The sequence below is a fragment of the Microcaecilia unicolor genome, chromosome 11, assembly GCF_901765095.1.
Source record: "Microcaecilia unicolor chromosome 11, aMicUni1.1, whole genome shotgun sequence".
Taxonomy (NCBI): domain Eukaryota; kingdom Metazoa; phylum Chordata; class Amphibia; order Gymnophiona; family Siphonopidae; genus Microcaecilia; species Microcaecilia unicolor.
The window spans coordinates 8,580,803-8,599,700 of NC_044041.1; positions in this window are offsets into that span (position 1 = coordinate 8,580,803).

Here is an 18,898-nt window from a genome sequence, read left to right on the forward strand (position 1 = left end):
CGGTGTGAGGGGGTCCAGACCCCGAGGTAAGGGGGCATATTTTAGCCCCCCCCCCAGCGGCGCCGACCCCCCCCTCGCCGCCAGCACCACCACCAACTTTGACCCTCCCTGCCGATGAGCCTCGACCCCCCCCTCCCGCCACCAACCCTCTCCCGCCGCCACTGCCGCCGCCTACTTTTCCTGGCAGGGGACCCCAACCCCCGCCAGCCGAGGTCCTCTTCTTCCCGCGCAAGGCTTCGTTTTGTTTCTGATGTCCTGCACGTTGTACATGCAGGACGACAGACTCACAGAAACAGAACAAAGCCTGGCTGATCTGCAAGGCTTTGTTCTGTTTCTGTGAGTCTGACGTCCGTTGCTGGCTGATCTGTTCCTAATCCAGTTCACCACTTCAGGTCCTATGTTCAGACCATCCAGTTTATTTAAGAGCCTTCTGTGGGGAACTGTGTCAAAAGCTTTGCTGAAATCTAAGTAGATGACGTCCATAGCACGTCCTTGATTTAATTCTCCTGTCACCCAATCAAAGAATTCAGTGAGATTCGTTTGGCACGATTTCCCTTTGGTAAAACCATGTTGTCTCAGATCTTGCAACTTATTGGCTTCCAGGAAATTCACTATCCTTTCCTTCAGCATCACTTCCATTACTTTTCCAATAACCGAAGTGAGGCTTACCGGCCTATAGTTTCCAGCTTCTTCCCTATCACCACTTTTGTGAAAAGGGACCATATCCGCCATTCTCCAATCCCTTGGAACCTCTCCCGTCTGCAAGGATATATTAAACAAATCTTTAAGAGGACTCGCCAGAACCTCTCTGAGCTCTCCAATATCCTGGGGTGGATCCCATCTGGTCCCATGGCTTTGTCCACCTTTAGCTTGTCATTGATTTGTAAAAGGGCTCCTGAGTGTATTGCTCAGTGGCGTAGCCAGACTGCATTGGGTGGGCCTGAACCCAAAGTGGGTGGGCACAAAATTTTCTCTCTACCCCCCCCCCCCCCAGCAAAATGTAGTCACACTCAGATGCATTTGTCACACAGGGTAAAGTGCTGCTTTTCAGTGCATCAGATTTCAGACAATTTATTTAATAGCCTAACACCCTTTTCAATGAGCTTTCAGAGGCCAAAACCTCCTGCCTCAGGTCAGTATAATGCTGTTACGGTATCCTCGCCTGACCTAAGGAAGGAAGTATTGGTCTCTGAAACTTTATTAACACCATATTACTTTATCCTAAATTAAAAATAAAATTATTTTCTTTACCTTTGTTGTATGGCCATTTACTTTTTCTCATTGTGTTGCTCCCAGTCTCTAGATTCTGCTTTCCTTTGTTTTCGCTTAACTCTTCTGCCAGGGTTTCCTGGCCATTTGTCATTTTTCTCTCCTTTTTCTTTGCTTCGCTCCAGGGGCAGTGACGTAAGAGATGGGAGGAGCCTGAATGCTTCGAGGCTGCCTGCGGTGCCGCGTTTTTTTAAAAACAGTTTTTCTCGTCGCGTTAGCGTTGGCGCTCAGCTCAGTCAGCTGAGCGCTTCTTCTTTTGTAGTGCCGGCCCTGCTGCTGATCAGGAAAAGCAGCAGTGGCCGGCAATGGGAGCTGGGGCTGGCGCGGGCCTTGAGGAAGAGTGGGTGGGCGGGCCAGAGCTGAAATTGGGTGGGCCTGGGCCCACCCATAGCTACGCCCCTGGTATTGCTTAAAAGCTGTTATAATATATAACCTGATCATTTATTTATTTATTTATTGTGATTTATTAACCGCCTTTTTGAAGAGATGCGCATAAGTAGAAACGTGAAACAAAATAAAAAGTAAAACCTTAAACCAAAGTATGTGAAACTGAAATTCAAAGCAGTCTAAAATAAACTGGGATTTCAAACTTTTTAGTCTTGAGAAAACGACAGTTCTGAAATGTCCATTTACTTTTTTCTTCATCATAAACATGTGTAGATGATGGAGAAGGGAGCCAGGATGGAGGGCAAAAGTGGTGTAGGACCTTTAACTCACTCTGAGCATCTCGTCTCTCTTTCTGCTAAATTATTTATTTTAGGATGTTAATTCCGAGGCTCCTGGAGGTCAAATTTATGGTGTCAGGTATCTTGCTGGGATGCCTCCATTAGGGCTGTAAAAACTGAATCTCAAGCATGTACATCTGTTGGCTGTGTCCAAACAATCGACTTTACTCCTCACTTTTAAGAGCAGAACGAGAGGAGAGTAGGTTGGCTTGAAAGCATTACGGTGATTGACTTTTTCATAAGTAGACCATCATACTGAGCGTTTGATTTAAGTTTCAGGCAACAATGTGCAAGAGGGTTGTAGATGAGTTTACTTACATAACTCTGCCCATCTTTTTCTGCCCGGGAATTTTATTTCTTGCAATTTCCGAAAGAGGAGGTAATCAATAGACATAGAATAAAATAAAACATAGAAAAGAAAATAAGATGATACCCTTTTTATTGGACTAACAATACATTTTTTTGATTAGCTTTCGAAGGTAGCCCTTCTTCGGCAGATCAGAAATAGGCAAATGTTGATAGATGACAGTATATATAAGTTAATTATAAACAAACGTAAGGAAAATCTCCTTCTTAATTCTCTGAATCATCAACAACCAAAAAGTGGAGGAGATGTATATTGAAAATGTCACCAGCTCCTATTACAATAAATATATATGATTAATTAGAGTGTTGTTGCCTCAAGAAGCAGACCGCTAGACCCTGATGCAGATAACGAAACGCTGGCCACTGTTGGTCGAGGTCGTGTTACTTATGCAGCGAGTTGTAAGAAGGATCGGACTATAAAAAGCTAAGTAGCTGTTATATGTTCAATTCATAGACTATTTACCACAGGTTGAAATTGTATATATACTAAAATCGAAAAATAAGAAAAAGACAAAAAAAACAAAAAAAGAAGTATGCAATTTAAAAACAGCTAGACAAAATCGCTACACTCAGGGTGTTGCTGCCAATGATGAAGCTACCCAGCCCTCGTGAGCTCAAATTTGATTAGAGCCGAGGGCTTCTTGAGGCAACAACACTCTAATTAATCATATATATTTATTGTAATAGGAGCTGGTGACATTTTCAATATACATCTCCTCCACTTTTTGGTTGTTGATGATTCAGAGTATATATAAGTTAAACATAAAAGCATTCCAGTGACAGTTTTAAGGGATACTTGCTCATCTTCCAATGTGGTATATAACATTCAGTGTAAAAAATGTAACGAAGGATGCTATATTGGAGAAACAGGCCAGATGCTTAAGACAAGATTCAATCTGCACAGACATCACATGAAAATAGCCGGTGCCAGTCAAGCCCCCACCCCTGTGGGCCAACACTTTACAAGACCAGAACACTGCACCAGTGATTTCACAGTAAGAATACTGAAAGGTAATTTTAAAACAATACAGGAACGTAAGACCTTTGAAATAAGAATGATTGAATATTTTGACACCCAACAAACAGGACTTAATAAGGGTCTGGGTTTTCTAACTCATTATACAACATAAAGCTGTATTTCTCTGTTTATTACCCTCCTCTCACCTACCAATACCCATTCTGTTAGAATATCAATGAAATGCTTTGACGTCCCCATGCATACCCCCACCCTCCCATTCTGTCAGACTGTCAAAGTAATGCTTTGATGTTTCTCTTATATATACTATCTGCTACCACATTTGCTTATTTCCGATCTGACGAAGAAGGGCAACATTCGAAAGCTAATCAAGAAATGTATTAAGTTATGTCCAATAAAAAAGGTATCATCTTATTTTCTTTTCCATGTTTTATTTTGTTTGATTTCTATTGATAAGGGATAAGGGTGGAGTGGGTTAGGTGAGAGACAGGGAGGGCCGGGTGGATGAGGGACAGGGAGATATTCATGACGATAAGAGGGTGACAAAGCAGTAGAATTTTATGGTTTATAATGGGCTAGAAAACCCAGATCTTTGTTAAGTCCTCTCTGGTGGGTGTCAAAATATTTAATCATTCTGACTTCAAAGGTCTTGCGTTCCTGGATTGTCTTAAACTTTCCTTTTAATATTCTCTTACAGTCATTGATACAGTGTTCTGGTTTTGTAATGTGCTGCCCCACAGAGGTGACATCCTGGTTGGCGTCTTTGTAAATTAAATCTCTTCTTTAGCATTTGGCTTGTTTCACCAATATAGCACCCTTCCTAACATTTTTTACACTGAATGATGTATACCACGTTGGAAGATGAGATTACCTTTAAAAGTGGACTAACATGGCTACCACATCTCTCTACGAAAGAGGAGGAAATCCAGCCTCCCCTTTACCAGCACAAAGTGAAAGAAAAACTCAGAAAAACTGTGTTATGACTTTGAGTGTTGAAAAGCCCAGATATTCAGTGCCAGTCATTTACGCTCGGCAGTAAGTCTTTACTAATCCCAGGGATAAGCATTGGCTTTTCCCTTGTCTATCTTGAGAGCACATTATGGGCTTTTCCTCCAGGAACTTGTCCACACAAGCTTTTGGAGAGGTATAAAAGGCTTGAATCCAACTCCTAAAGTAATTACCTAAGCCAAATGTCTCTATTACCTTATCCAGAAACCCCCTGCGAACTGTATCGTACACCTTCTCAGCATCTATCCCGAGAAGGCACAAGGGTAATTTCTGTTCATTTATTACACACATGAAGCCCTTTCGTTGAATTCTGTCACCAGAAAACTTGGAAGGAATGTGTTCAACGATTAACCATCTCAATTGGCCAGACACACGGATGTGCTCTAAATAGTGTGGTATCATTGGATATGCCAGCAGATATCTGTGTATTTCCCAGCATCTTTGGTATTTTACAAAAGGCTCTACATACAGCAGAGCCTTCTGGAAAATAGAGAGGAGGATGAACTGAACAAATGCTGACCTGGGGACCTTTCAGTTGCCCTCTCAACAATCTATGTAAAATGGGATTTAGGGTGTAAACGCTCATACAAATAAAAAAAATCTTATTCTTCATTACTTTTTGAGTAGTTCTGTAATTTTATCACATTGAATGGGCAGAATATGTTATATAGGTCAGTGAAACTAGTTCCCTACTTTAATCATTTTGACTGGCATTTGGACTCATTTTCGAAAGAGAAGGATGCCCATCTTTCGACCCGTGCACTAGAAATGCTGGCTTCTCCCATGACCAAAGGTCTTGCATTTGGTCGTTTCCGAGATGGACGTCCTTAGTTTCCATTATCGCCGAAAATCAGAAACGACCAAGTCTAAGGATGACCAAAATTTCAAGATTTGGACGTCCCTGACTGTATTATCGAAACGAAAGATGGACGTCCATCTTGTTTCGATAATACGGGTTTCCCCGCCCCTGCATCGGGACATTTTGCGAGGGTGTTCTCATCAAAACTTTTCGATTATGTCCCTCATTGTTTTAGGCAGCAGAATATGAAAAAGGTACAAGGCTGTGGAAGAAGACTTTTAGAAAAAAAACTGTGTGAGTGGGCTAGGGTGATTTAGTGCCCTAATGAAGCCTCCACCCCACCGCCATGGAATCCACATCTTCACCACGCCATTCTCTTTGTTCTTTGTGTAAAATTAAATAACAGGAGTCTATCCTTAAGACAACTCAGAGCTTTGAGACCTTACAGTATGAGAAGGCCTATAGCGTTCCAGGCCCTTAGTTCAATAATCTATTTTTTTTTTCCTGCCCACCTCCCAGTTCTTAATTGATCCTCTGAGAGGTGGCCTGACAATGCTAGCAGTTGCTAATATTACGTTTCTTCCTTCTGGTGTTTTAGTTTTCTTGTTTTTTTTTTTTCTAACTTTCTGTGCGTAGGCTAGCTCTGTTATTCTGGGGATGTCAGGAAATGGCGGATGGGAAAGGTTTCAAAGTCCTATTGATGTGGCTGTGGAGTTACTGCTAGGAGAGGGGCCTATTTGTCATGTTATCTGTAGTCTTGAAGCTTTCAAGTCGAGCTGTTCGCAGCCTTATGTCAGTGTAACGGAGATGCTGTCCAGTTCAGCCATACTTCTTCCTCCACCACCCCTCCTGAGCACTGGCTGATTCCTCCACGCTAGGCCTCAGTCTCCACAGAGGAAGTGGACCCGGTAGGCGAGCTTCCTGGTATTATGCATCCTTAATGGCCTTTTTCTTGATTTAGGTGTTGCAGGCTGACTAAAAATATTTCTTGACACTTGAAAGGAACCTTTATTGTTTTTCCTAATTTCTGAAGAATTGCTGTTTTCTTGTTGTCTTATTCTTTGTGGGGTCAGACTGGAGCCGGCTTATTGTTGTTAAATTTAGATCTAGGACTATATTAGTACTTTGGCGGCCTGCCCTCTGCTTTCACTAATCAGAACAGGAAGCTGATGCCATGGCTTGAGAACTTTGGGTGAGAAAAGAACAGGTTTCTAAGTACACATGACGTACTTTTTAAATCATTCATGTATATTTAGTGCCACTATACATACAGTCAGCAGTGTTAAATACACGACGTCTATATGACCATTTGGCTGCTATCCATATAGCTAAGTGGTTTAATTTAGGAGAGCCTTTGCGCTGGCTTAATTTAAACCACTTAGCTATATGGATAGCTGTTGAATGATGAGGGCTGTCTGTACAGCTGGGTGAAATACCCATGCCTGCACTTGCTTTATTTATTTGTCACATTTGCATCCCACATTTTCCCACCTATTTGTAGGCTCAATGTAGCTTACATAGTACCGGAGAGGCATTACAGACTCCGGTTTGAACAAATGCAAAGTGATGTTTTGGTAAGATAAAGTTCACGTGGCACAGCCACACTAGGGAATCGTACAACGGAAGAGTCATGTTATGTACAGACGTTCAAATATTTGAAAGGTATAAATCCGCAAACGAACCTTTTCCGGAGATACGAAGGTGGTAGAACGAGAGGACATGAAATGAGATTGAAGGGGGGCAGACTCAAGAAAAATGTCAGGAAGTATTTTTTTCACGGCGAGAGTGGTGGATGCTTGGAATGCCCTCCCGCGGGAGGTGGTGGAAATGAAAACGGTAACGGAATTCAAACATGCATGGGATAAGCATAAAGGAATCCTGTGCAGAAGGAATGGATCCTCAGGAGCTTAGTTGAGATCGGGAGGCAGGGCTGGTGGTTGGGAGGCGGAGATAGTGCTGGGCAGACTTATACGGTCTGTGCCAGAGCCGGTGGTTGGGAGGCAGGGATAGTGCTGGGCAGACTTATACGGTCTGTGCCCTGAAGAGCACAGGTACAAATCAAAGTAGGGTATGCACAAAAGTAGCACATATGAGTTATCTTGTTGGGCAGACTGGATGGACCGTGCAGGTCCTTTTCTGCTGTCATCTACTATGTTACTATGTCCATTACGTTCTTTAATTTTGTTGTGTTGCAAAGATCAGGCATTTATATTGGATGGTACATCCTAGTACCATACAAATCGATCTAGGGCTTTGCATGCTATTAGCTGTGATCATAGGGGCGGTATAGCCCTGCGCTGTTCTGGCGCTCTTTTTCGAGCGCTGTTTGGAACAGCGCAGGGCTCCCAGTCATCGGCAGAGTTATGAGAATTTTCAGCGGCACGATCTGGAAGAGCTGCTAAAAATTCACGGAAAGGTACTTATTTGGCCAGGGGGTTTTAAATATTGGACGAATGGTTTCTTAGTACGAAGTTGTCTCAAGCATTATAATGCCCTGCATGGTCCTGCTATGAGTGGCTAATGTCTAAAAACATACAGGATGCAAAGAACAAACTTTAAAGAAACTTCAGATTACTCAAAACAAGGCAGCTAGGCTCATATTTGGAAAAACCCGATTTGAACGCAAATCCTCACCGTGAAAAAACTACACTGTCTCCAAATCAAAGAACGCATTGCCTTTAAAATCTGCACCATGGTCCACAAAATTCTCTATGGCGAAGCGTCTGGGTACATGACAGACTTAATCGACCTACCAACCAGAAACGCCTCCGATTCAACACGATCATATCTAAACCTACACTACCCAAGCTGTAAAGGTCTAAAATACAAATCTACCTATGCATCCAGCTTTTCCTACATAAGCACACAATTGTGGAACGCACTACCAAAAGCCTTAAAAGCGACCTACGACCACCTAAACTTCCAGAAAATACTAAAAACCACCCTGTTCAAAAAAGCATACCCTCTCGATCCAACCTAAAGAACTGACCTTGGCTAAACAAGAAAACCGAAGCACAGTGGCGTCGCGAGGGCAGCGCGACGCACCCTCCCCCCTCCGTAGCGCAACACCCCCCCGCCCGCCCGCTCGCAAGAACATACCTGGAAGGCGGTGAGGGGCGGGTGGGAGGGCCAATCCGCCGAGAGCACGCCGCTGGGGGGGTGTAGGCGCCTCGCTGGTTCCTTGCTCTCTCTGCCCCGGAACAGGAAGTAACCTGTTCTGGGGCAGAGAGAGGAAGGAACCAGCGAGGCGCCGACACCCCCCAGCGGCGTGCACCCGGGGCGGACCGCCCCACTGCCCCCCCCTTCCTACGCCACTGCCGAAGCATGTATGAACACAACGCTACTCTCCCGCCTTACGACTATTACTGTGACTTTGCCATTTAAACTTCATCTTATCACAACATGACATTGTATTTGTTCACACCGGAAATGGCAAACGCCTTTCCGCCACTATGTAAGCCACATTGAGCCTGCAAATAGGTGGGAAAATGTGGGATACAAATGTAACAAATAAATAAATAAATGCAAGCTCCGGGGCCCTGGTCTGCCTGCCAACAGTACCCCGGAGTGGCAACGGCTGGACTCTGGTAGACATTCAGGCCCCTGGTTCTGCTTAGGATCTGTACACCAGGGCCTTGGTTCAGGGTCTGAATGCCAGATGGGATTTAGAAGGTTGGTAAGTCATGGGCATGAACCTCTCCTTGGACATTGGCAGGTTTCCCAGCCATCAAACGTAAACAGTACACACAGAAGACAACTTGGAGAATAAGCCATTATAAACCAAACCAATTAAATATGCACAGATGTTCACACAGAAAGTAAATAGGCGGAATTTATTTTTATTTATTTATTCATACTTGTATTCCACAATTATCCAAAAATGAGTTTTGGTTCAATGTGGCTTACATTTAACAGTTGTTAAGAGATTACATTGATTCAATAACATTTCCAAGGTTGTATGATGTGTTTTACAGTGGTTGGCTGCATAACTATTAGTCGTGTGGAATAGTTTTGGGGTTTCTTGAGAAGATATGTCTTAGTTCATTTCTTAAATGAAAAGATGCATTACAGTTAGAAGTTGTGTTGTACATTGTTGTTCCAGAATGATTAGTGCATATTTTACTCTAGAATTTCCTGAAGAGGTAGGTCTTTAGGTCTATCCTAAGATCTGGGACATGCAGTGCTGTCTGTTCAGACAAATCGAGTAGGCTTGGACATTGGTCTTACATAATGAAGAAGCAGAGCCATGTCACTGGTGCATTATCTAACATTTGAGCAGTTGTCAAAGTTGATCCTCAGAATCTTAACATTTTTCTTCTAGCTTAGAGCAATATGGGGTAAACAATTTGACCAGATCACTTTGCTATAAGGGCTAAAGATCAGTTATATTTCATTCAAAGTTGCAACATATGTCAATGCTGTTTAAAAAAAAAAAAAAATCACTCCAAAAAGTTGTGCTATAGTTTTGTTCAAACATACTGTTTATCTGCATTAGTTTAGACTGAGGGCATTCCAAGTAGCAGGAACTTTGAGGGTAAAATTGGATAATGGAAGTTTTTCATAAGATTCCCTGAACCCAATCAGTTCTTGTGCTGTTTAAGTCCAATCTGTGCTCACCTGACTATGACTTGGAGTTTCTCTGACTCTTTGCTTCTGTTTTGAAATAGATTTTTAAGAATTGTTCTGCTGAAAGAATTATATTTTTGCTACAGAACCCTTTTCCGGAGATGGGAAGGCAGTAAAACGAGAGGCCATGAAATGAGATTGAAGGGGGGCAGACTCAAGAAAAATGTCAGGAAGTATTTTTTTCACGGAGAGAGTGGTGGATGCTTGGAATGCCCTCCTGCAGGAGGTGGTGGAGATGAAAACGGTAATGGAATTCAAAAATGCATGGGATAAACATAAAGGAATCCTGTTCGGAAGGAATGGATCCTCAGAAGCTTAGCCGAAATTGGGTGGCAGAGCTGATGGGGGGAGGCGGGGCTGGTGGTTGGGAGGTGGGCCTGGTTCTGGACCGACTTCTACGGTCTGTGCCCTGAAAATGGCAGAAACAAACCAAAGTCAGGTAAACACATAAAGTAGCACATATGAGTTTAAATTGTTGGGCAGACTAGATGGACCGTGCAGGTCTTTTTCTGCCGTCATATACTATGTTATGTATTCTGGAGGTAGTTTGTGATGCTTCTTATGACTATGGGAATTGAGTTCCACCATTTTGAGCCCAGGTAGCTAAATCCAGCTGTGTAGGTGGACTTGAATATTATGTTTTTGCAGTTCGGCAGGTGAAGTAGTAGGTGACCTCTGGTTCCTGTGTTTGCATTTCTTGGTGATGGTTTGATCATGTCTAGCATGTAGTCGGGTGACATGCCAAACACTATTTTGAAGACGATTGTGCTGGTTTTGAAAAACCTTGATTGGAAGCCAATGTAGCATTATTTGTTTTGAGGGGGGGGGGGGGATTTTGCTCACACCTTTTTCAGTAGCAGCTCAAGGTGAGTTACATTCAGGTACTCTGGATATTTCTCTGTCCCAGGAGGGCTCACAATCTAAGTTTGCACCTGAGGCAATGGAGGGTTAAGTGACTTGCCCAAGATCACAAGGAGCAGCAGTGGGATTTGAACCAGCCACCTCTGGATTGCAAGACTGGTGCTCTAACCGCTAGGCCACTCCTCCACTGGCAACATTCCATCTAGAATCTCAAATAGTGGCAACATTCCATGTAGAATCTTCAATAGTAGCAACATTCCAGAATCTCAAAAAGTGGCAACATTCCATGTAGAATCTTCAATAGTAGCAACATTCCATATATTTATTTAGATTTTGCTCACACCTTTTTCAGTAGTCGCTCAAGGTGAGTTACATTCAGGTACTCTGGATATTTCTCTGTCCCAGGAGGGCTCACAATCTAAGTTTGTACCCGAGGCAGTGGAGGGTTAAGTGACTTGCCCAAGGTCACAAGGAGTAGCAGTGGGATTTGAACCAGCCACTGCTGGATTGCAAGACCAGTGCTCTAACCACTAGGCCACTCCTCCACTCAAGAGTAGTGGAGTTGCTCTATCATATTTCAACTTTTTGAATATCAATCTCACAGCTGTGTTTTCGACAGTCTGTAACGATCATTTCTCTTCCTCGAGAGTTAATCTGTCCTGTGTAATAGTGTGCATCGTGCGGGGAGGTATCCTCGTTTGAGATTCAGATTATCTACATCACAATTGCACAAGAATATTTCACTGACCTCTGACACAGGCACTGTGCGTTGAAACACAGCCCCGCGCTGTTCCAAACAGCGCTCTAAAAATAGCGCTGGAACAGCGTGGGGCTTTACCGCACCTATGAGCAGAGATAATTGCATGCAAATTTAAGCACGCAATTCTCTCTGATCATGGGGTAGAAATGCGGGAGGATTGTGCCTGAGCATCCTCCCACACTTGACAATCCTCCCGCACTTGATTGACAGGTATGGTATGAAGCCCTGCTCAGCGCATCCCATGATGCATTGGGCAGGGCTGGGCACTGCCATTTTCCAGGTGGCGCCGATGGAAGAGGAGGGATGCCACCTCCCTCCTCCAACTGAAGGTAGTGGGGTGGGGAAGGGCCACTAGACCATCAGGTGGGGGGGATTGACCCGCGGCCCACAGTGCCACCAGGGACATCTGAGGGATTTGGGGGGGGGGGGTTAGAGGATCTGGAGACCCCTCGGGGGTGGTCGGGGTGACCAGAGGTCCGCCAGACCTCCAGCCCCCTGTCACGGGGGGGGGGGGGGGGGCTGCTCTACTGGAGGGAATGGGGGCCTGCTAGCATGCAAATGCATGTCACCATTCTTTCCCAATGGTCTGCAAACCCTAACACCAGCTCCGAGCTGGCATATGATTTGCTGCGGCCAGCGAGCCAGTCTTTGGCATGCTGGTTGCTGATCATTGGGGATGAATAGGTTTCGCATGCATTTGCATGCTACTTGCGCTAAGAGCCCGGTTTTGCATGCATTTGCATTCTAGTTGTGTTCAGAGCCCGAAAGTGCGTTGTTTCACGCACTCTGGGGCTCTTATCATGGGGCAGTAGCAAACGCAGGCGCTAGTATGGCGCTAACAGCATCTAGCGCCTACGTTTGCTTCTGACCATCGGCCCATTAGTGGCTTCTTTTTGCTGTGGCTGGATAACTCTTTTATTATAAGATTGCAACCAAATACAAAACACAACCTGTCTTTACATCACTAATACCCCCTTTTTCTCCCCTTAACTAATACAAATGATTCCTAACTGCCCCTCTTCATGGTGGACGTAACCGTACTCCTCTCCACCTCTTCTCCCACTCTCCCCTGCCCACCCTCATCCTTTCCCACCCGGCAACCTGGTTCACGGTTCGGATCACCTGCCAAGCCACCTTTTCTTCTGTACCCTCTACTTGAAACAAATGATATTGGCACCTGGCCCCCCACAACCCCCCCAACAAAATCATACCAATCACATACCTTGTCCCTCGAAACGCCCTACTCCCCCCTCCCTCCAGACCATAAGCCCAATCCGCATACTTCCACTGTGCCAACCCTTTGACCCCCAACACCTGGCCCACCACTTTCCCCACCTTCTTGGCAAATGAACACCCCTGTAACAGGTGTTCCACCCTTTCTTCCACCCCTGCGCACTCCGGCCTCGGGCAACCTCTCTCCTCTTTACATCTCCACTTGATGTTTGCCCGTACAAACAAGCGTTGATGAAAGGCCAGCCACGCCAGGTTCTCAACCTTCCGGGGGACCCTTCCTGTTGTCAGATTTTGCAAACCCTCCCTCATTCTGTTCGTTGTGCAATTTGGCAAACTCAACCGCCCTGGCCACAATTGCTCCCTCACCCTCTCCACCCATTCCTTTCTATTCCCTTCTTTGATCTCCTCACATGTGAGACCCCATTTCTTAACCACCCTCATCAACCCCTTCTGATACTCCTGACTTCCACTCTTCCCCCACCTCCTCTTCACCCCCCCCTCCCTCCCATCTCTCCTGTAACCCATACACCTCTGAAAGCATTTGAGTGCACCATTCAGTTTGCATGTCATTTCCTCCCAAAGGCTTCTGGCTTTAGCCTGACCCATGTCAACACTTCGTCTTCCCAGCTGTTGAAAGTCACAGCGTTTCAGGAGGCTGAGAAAGGCCAATAGACTGAATCTCAGAACAAGCCTGTAGTTAAGAATGGGATATAAACGAATATAAATGGAACATAAACGATACGCAAAAAGGTTCCACCAATTTCTGCTACTACCAGGAGCTGAAATTGAAATAGCAGTGCCTACGGTGACATCATTTGGGAGAGGAAGACGGAGGGGCTTCATTTCCTCAGCCTTCCCCTGCCCACCCGGGCCACCTCTGCAGCTAATCCTTTCTATCAGCAGACAGCCAGGAGCCAGCCGCCTATTGAAAGGGGACCTGAGCTGAGCAATGGCTGCTAAGAAGAGCCTGTGAATGGTTCCTTCGAGGGTTTTATAGATTTTTTTTTTTTTGAAAGCATTTCTTCTAAGATACAAAGTGGGGAGGGGAGGGGAGGGGGGAGAAAAAAATGGGAGATAGAACATGCTTGGGAAATGGACTGAAGCTTTTTGTTCCCTTTTTCATAATTCAGAAGCGTGTGTCAATCAGAGCAAAAGGAGCTGGGGAATTAAAAACAGCCAGGGCATGGCGGCAGGGGGGGGGGGAAGGGAGGGACAGGACAAGCCATAAATTAGATTGTGGCCTTCCCCAGAAGCCCTAAGGAGCAGTGGCAATCATGTGGCAGAGCAGAGTCTCTATGGGAAATGTGAATTGATGATTCAATCATTGGCAGTGAAGATGCTTTCCACTTTAGGAGGTGTGCAGAAGCCCTGCAGTCACTGGAGGGCTCACTCGCTTTCCAAGGCAATGCATTACACACATTACATAACTGGGTTAGTCTGTTAGTGCTGCTAGGGCTATTATGACTTCCTTCTGCTAACATAGTAACATAGTAAATGACGGCAGATAAAGGACCTGAACGGTCCATCCAGTCTGGCCAACAAGATAAACTCATTTTACATGGTATGTGGTACTTTATATGTATACCCGAGTTTGAATTGTCCTTGCCTTTCTCAGGGCACAGACTGTAGAAGTCTGCCCAGCACTGTTATTGTACTAAAAGTTCTGAAGATTCTGGAATCCTAAAGAGTTACAAGATTCCGGAATCCCAATTAGTAACAACATTCCACGTAGAACCCAAAAGAGTAACATAGTAACAGTAAATGACGGCAGATAAAGACCTGAACGGTCCATCCAGTCTGCCCAACAAGATACTTTATATGTATAACCAAGTTTGATTTGTCCTTGCCTTTCTCAGGGCACAGACCGTAGAAGTCTGCCCAGCACTCTTCTTGTACTAAAAGTTCTGAAGATTCTGGAATCCTAAAGAGTTACAAGATTCCAGAATCCTAATTAGTAGCAACATTCCACGTAGAACCCAAAAGAGTAACAGTAACAGTAAATGACGGCAGATAAAGACCTGGAAGGTCCATCCAGTCTGCCCAACAAGATACTTTATATGTATAACCAAGTTTGATTTGTCCTTGCCTTTCTCGGGGCACAGACCGTAGAAGTCTGCCCAGCACTGTTCTTGTACTAAAACTTCTGAAGATTCTGGAATCCTAAAGAGTTACAAGATTCCAGAATCCCAATTAGTAGCAACATTCCACGTAGAAACCAAAAGAGTAACATAGTGACAGTAAATGACGGCAGATAAAGACCTGAACGGTCCATCCAGTCTGCCCAGCACTGTTCTTGTACTAAAACTTCTGAAGATTCTGGAATCCTAAAGAGTTACAAGATTCCGGAATCCCAATTAGTAGCAACATTCCATGTAGAAACCCAAAGAGTAACATGGAGGGGCATAATTGAACGGGGCTGGCCATCTATATGGGCGGCCATCTCTAAGGCCGGCCCTGTAAAGCGCCATACCCGACCGCATCTTTCATTTCGATAATACGGTCGGGGCTGGCCAAATCTCAACATTTGGGCCGCCCTTAGAGATCGCCGGCATTAGAGATCGCCACCATTGGTTTTCGCCGATAATGGAAACTAATGGCGGCCATCTCAAACCCGTCCAAATCCAAGCCATTTGGTCATGGGAGGAGCCAGCATTTGTAGTGCACTGGTCCCCCTCGCATGCGAGGACACCAACCGGGCACCCTAGGGGGCACTGCAGTGGACTTCACAAATTGCTCCCAGGTACATAGCTCCCTTACCTTGTGTGCTGAGCCCCCCAAAAAACCCCAACACCCACTCCCCATAACTGTACACCACTACCATAGCCCTTAGGGATGAAGGGGGCACCTATTTGTGGGTACAGTGGGTTTCGTAGCGGGGTTTAAAAAAAGGTTTGGATGGGTTCCTAAAGGAAATGTCCACAGACCATTATTAAAATGGGGAAAATCCACCGCTTATTTTTAGAATAAGCAGCATCAAATATATTGTACAGTTTTGGGATCTTGCCAGGTACTTGTGACCTGGATTGGCCACTGTTGGAAACAGGACGCTGGGCTTGATGGACCTTTGGTCTGTCCCAGTGTGGCAATACTTATGTACTTGGGATTCTGAATGGAATCTTGCTACTCTTTGGGGTTCTACATGGAATGTTGCTACACTTTGAAATTCTGCATGGAATCTTGTTGTTCTTTAGAATTCTAGAATCTTGCTACTCTTTGGGGTTCTACATGGAATGTTGCTATGAAATTCTGCATGGAATCTTGTTATTCTTTAGAATTCTAGAATCTTGCTACTCTTTGGGGTTCTACATGGAATGTTGCTACTCTTTGGGTTTCTGCCAGGTACTTGTGACCTGGATTGGCCACTGTTGGAAACAGGACGCTGGGCTTGATGGACCTTTGGTATGTCCCAGTGTGGCAATACTTATGTACTTATGGTGCTCTGGCTATGGCAGTAGTTTATTTATTTATTGCATTTGTATCCCACATTTTCCCACCTTTTTGCAGGCTCGATGTGGCTTACAATGTATCATTCTTGGTGGATAATAGATTAGAAGGTTGACAGCTAGTGTTACATAAAGATCATGAATAACATAATAGAAAATTAAGCAAGCAGATATATGAAAAAAAGTTCTGAATGTAGGTAAGGTGGAGATGCGTTACTTTTACACTTGTTGATCTTTGTGGTATGCCTTGTTAAAGAGGTGGGTCTTCAGAGATTTACGAAAGTCAGTTAGTTCATAGATAGTTTTTAAGTTGCGCGGTAACGCATTCCATAACTGTGAACTCAGGTAGGAAAAGTTTGACGCATGCATTAGTTTGTATTTTAGACCTTTGCAACTGGGGAAGTGAAGATTAAGGAACGTGCAGGATGATCTTTTAGCGTTCCTGGGTGGTAAGTCTACCAGGTCGGACATTTAGGCAGGGGCATCTCCGTGAATGATTTTATGAGTTCAGGTACAAATCTCAAACCTGCCTGGAGATCTTCCATCCACTTGGGTTTTCAGAATATACTATGGGGCCCGAGTGTGGTTTCCATTCCAATGCATAACTTAAAAGGTTAATTGGCTCATCATTGGCCCTAAGGATCAGTCAATTGACTTTAACAAGCGTAAGATGGAGGCAATGAATAGTTATGCTCCGAAATGTTTTATGCCCCATTCTATAACCCCCCATGCCTAATTGCCATTGTGCTCAACTCCAAAGTGGGTGTGGTCATGGGAGGGGCATGGGTAGATTAGGGGAGTGTCTAGAAATTAGGGGTGGTGATATAGAATGATGTCATTACTGCACCTAACTGCCAGGATTTACATCAGCCGGAAATGCTCACGCCTAAAGTTAGGTGAGAGAATGCGGACTTTAGTATTTTATAAAAGTAATTCCAGTCAGAACTACCATTATAGAATTCACTCTTAGCGCACATCATCCCAGCTCCTAACTTCAGCGACCTTGACTGAATTCCCCTCTATATGGAATTAGAAAAGCTACAGAGAAAGGCAACAAAAATTATAAAGGGGATGGGACAACTTCCCTACGAGGAAAGGATAAAGCGGCTAGGCCTCTCCAGCTTGGAGAAGAGATGACTGAGGGGAGATATGATAGAGGGGTATAAAATACTGAGTGGAGTGAAACAGGTAGACGTGTTTACTCTTTCCAAAACTACTAGGACTAGGGGGCACGCAATGAAACATGGAGGGGCATAATTGAACGAAAACGTCTGTCTCCATGGGCGTTTATCTCCGAGAACGGGTCCGTGAAGGGGCGGACCGAACCGTATTTTCGAAAAAAATAGACGTCCATGTTTTATTCGACAATTTGTGAGCTGGGCGTTTTTGTTTTTCAGTGATAATGAAAAATGAAAGCGCCCAGCTCAAAAACGAATAAATCCAAGGCATTTGTTCGTGGGAGGGGCCAGGAGTCGTAGTGCACTGGTCCCCCTCACATGCCAGGACACCAACCGGGCACCCTAGGGGGCACTTTTACAAAAACAAAAAAAAAGGTAAAAGAGCTCCCAGGTGCATAGCACCCTTTCCTTGTGTGTTGAGCCCCCCAAATCCCCCTCAAAACCCACTGCCCACAAGTCTACACCATTACTATAGCTCTAAGGGGTGAAGGGGGGCACCTACATGTGGGTACAGTGGGTTTGGGGGGGTTGGACGACTAAGCATTAAGCAGCACAATTGTAACAGGTGGGGGGGATGGGCCTGGGTCCACCTGCCTGAAGTCCACTGCACCCCCTAACAACTGCTCCAGGAACCTGCATACTGCTGCCAGGGAGGTGGGTATGACATTTGAGGGTGAAAATAAAAAGTTGTGAAACATCATTTTTTGGTGGTGGGAGGGGGTTAGTGACTACTGGGGGAGTCAGGGGAGGTCATCCCCGATTCCCTCTGGGGGTAATCTGGTCATTTAGGGCACAATTTGGGGCCTTATTCATGAAAAAACAGGGTCCAGGAAAAGTGCCCTAAATTCTAGCTACAAACGCATACTTTTTTTCCATTATCGGCGAAAGGCGCCCATCTCTCCTCGGCCGATAACCACGCCCCAGTTCCACCTTCGCCACGCCTCCGACACGCCCCCGTCAACTTTGTACGCTTCCGCGATGGAGTGCAGTTGAAAACGTCCAAAATCGGCTTTCCATTATACCGATTTATTCGTTTTTGTGAGATAAACGTCTATCTCCCGATTTGGGTCGAAATCTAGGCGTTTTTCTCTTTCAATTATAAGGTGGATAGTAACATAGTAACATAGTAGACGACGGCAGAAAAAGTCCTGCACGGTCCATCCAGTCTGCCCAACAAGATAAACTCATATGTGCTACTTTATGTGTATACCCTACCTTGATTTGTACCTGTCCTCTTCAGGGCACAGACCGTATAAGTCTGCCCAGCAGTATCCCCGCCTCCCAACCACCAGCCCTGCCCCCCACCACCAGCTCTGGCACAGACCGTATAAGTCTGCCCAGCATTATCCCCGCCTCCCAACCACCAGCCCCGGCACAGACCGTATAAGTCTGTCCAGCACTATCCCCGCCTCCCAACCACCAGCCCCGCCTCCCACCACCGGCTCTGTAGTAAATGTAAAATGAATCAGAGAAAAATATTTCTTCACTCAATGAGTAATTAAACTTTGGAATTCATTGCTGGAGAATGTGGTCAAAGCAGTTAGCTTAGCAGGGTTTAAAAAAGGTTTGGAACTAAGCCATCTTATCCAAACCATTATTAAGATGGACTTGGGATAATCCACTGTTTATTTCTGGGATAAGCAGCAAAAAATGT